The sequence below is a fragment of the Physeter macrocephalus genome, chromosome 17 (assembly GCF_002837175.3).
Source record: "Physeter macrocephalus isolate SW-GA chromosome 17, ASM283717v5, whole genome shotgun sequence".
In the NCBI taxonomy this organism is placed as follows: Eukaryota; Metazoa; Chordata; class Mammalia; order Artiodactyla; family Physeteridae; genus Physeter; species Physeter macrocephalus.
This window is the reverse complement of record NC_041230.1, coordinates 828,550-830,760: the sequence shown is the minus strand read 5'-3', so window position 1 is coordinate 830,760 and position 2,211 is coordinate 828,550.

Below are 2,211 nucleotides of genomic sequence, written 5' to 3'. Positions count from 1 at the left end.
CCTGGCCCAGCCCTCCCTCCACTTCTGGCCACCCGACCCACGCCCCACCTGCAAACTCCCCCACCCTTTCCTTCCTCCTTCCTGAGCAAGGGAAGGGGTGTCTTTCCTTTGGTCTGGGGCTAATCCCACCACTCGGCTGGGCGGTTGCACCACCCACGCCTTTGTTTTCGGGCATCCCTGAGGCTGTTAGGGGCTCTCTGCCTGGGTTTGTGTCACGGTGTCACCACTCAGCTTTGTGTAACCTGGGATGGGTTACACTTCTCCTTCTGCACGTGGAGAATAATAAGCGTACCTTTCTCACCAGACCGTGGGAAGGGTTGGATGAGGTAACTTACAAAAAATGCGTTAAAACGGTGTTGGACACACAAATTAGTGCGCAGATGGAACTGAGGCTCAGATCACCTCGGGAGACCATAGGGAGGATTCAGAGAGTGCAGGAGTTTGTACGCTTCCTCCTGCGCTTACCAGCTGGATGACCTTGGACAAGCCACTTCCCCTTTCCCCCAGCCTCCGTTTCTCAGACTGTCAAATGGGCCCAGGATGGTCCCTAGCCCATGGAGTCTGGACTTTCCACGACCTCACCGCCCTCATTTCCTTCTGTTTTCTTCCCTGGCTCATGCTGCACCAGCCACGCTGGCCTTCTCACTGGTCCCCAGACACATCAGACCTCCTTCCACCTCAGGGCCTTTGCACGTGCTGTTCTCCCTGTCTGGAACAGTCTTCCCCCGGTATCCCTGACAATCTGCAGGTCTTTGCTCAAAGATCCCCTCAGTCAGGCCTTCCCCGGACACTGACCTCCTCCCTGCTTTCTTATTCTTCTCAGCGCTCATAACTTGTAATAGTTTACATTGTATTTATTTAAGTTTCTTTTGCTTGGTTGCCTTCCCTTCCACAATGGAAGCATCAGGAGGGTAGGGATTTCCGTCTCTTTTGTTTATTGCTATATCCTCAGCACTTAGAACCGTGCCTGGTACCTAGTAGGTGCTCAAGAAATACTTGTGGAATGGAAGGAAGGATAGGGAGAAAGGGAGAGAGGAAGGGAGGGAGGGAAGGAGGAATGAAAAAAGAAGCTAACCCACATAAAGAAGTTACCTGGATACACAAATTGTGGCTTATCCATACGGTGTTGTATGATCCAGCCTTAAAAAGGAAGGAGAGTCTTGGGACTTCCCTGGTGGTCCAGTGGTTAAGAATCTGCGCTTCCACTGTAGGGGGTGCAGGTTCGATCCCTGGTCCGGAAAATAAGATTCTGCATGCCGCATGATGCAGCAAAACAAAGTATAAAAAAAAAGGAAGGAAATTCTGACATGAACCTTGAGGATATTATGCTCAGGGAAATAAGCCAGACACACAAAAAATAATCACACAATTACTACATGATGGCACTTATATGAAATATCTAGAGTAGTCAAATTCATAGAGACAGAAAGTAGGGTGAAGGTTACCAGGGCCTGGGGGAGGGAGGATGGGAAGCCCGTGTTTCATGGGGACAGAGTTGCAGCTGGGGAAGATGAAAAGGTTTTGGAGACGGATGGTGATGGTTGCACAACCAAGTGAATGTACTTCATGCCATTTAAAAATGTTTTAAGGGACTTCCCTGGTGGCGCAGTGATTAAGAATCCACCTGCCAATGCAGGGGACACGGGTACGATCCCTGATCCCGGAAGATCCCACATGCCGCGGAGCAACTAAGCCCGTGCGCCACAACTACTGAGCCTGCGCTCTAGAGCCCGTGGGCTGTCGACCGGACTACAGGTGTCGTTCGGCGTTCATTGCCGACGTGCATCTACTTGCCTGCGCACGTTATGGGCACGTGTGTTCCCGTGTAATGTTATCCCAAGCGTCGATCCGTGTAACCACAACGGCATCAAGGTGCAGAACCGAACGCTCACAGAGCGGCTGCCTGTGCCACCCCACGCCTTCAGGGGGGTTTCTCTTTGTGCATCTCGCCCTTCTGGTTTACCAGGGCCTTCAGTTCAGAGCAGCGAGGCCCCTCAGCAGAGCCAGGTCAGGGAAACGGACGCGCACGGGGGCACGCGGGCATGTGGGTCCCGAGGCGCAGAGGGGCTCCCGAGGGGCAGAGAGCAGCCCGGGGGCAGGGGAGGAGGGAGAGGGCAGAGACGTGGCCTCCTGAGTCGCTGCGTGGTGGTCCGGATGGATGCGCTGCCCAAGCCAGAGACAGATGCGGTCGTGAGGGAAGTTAGGAGGCTG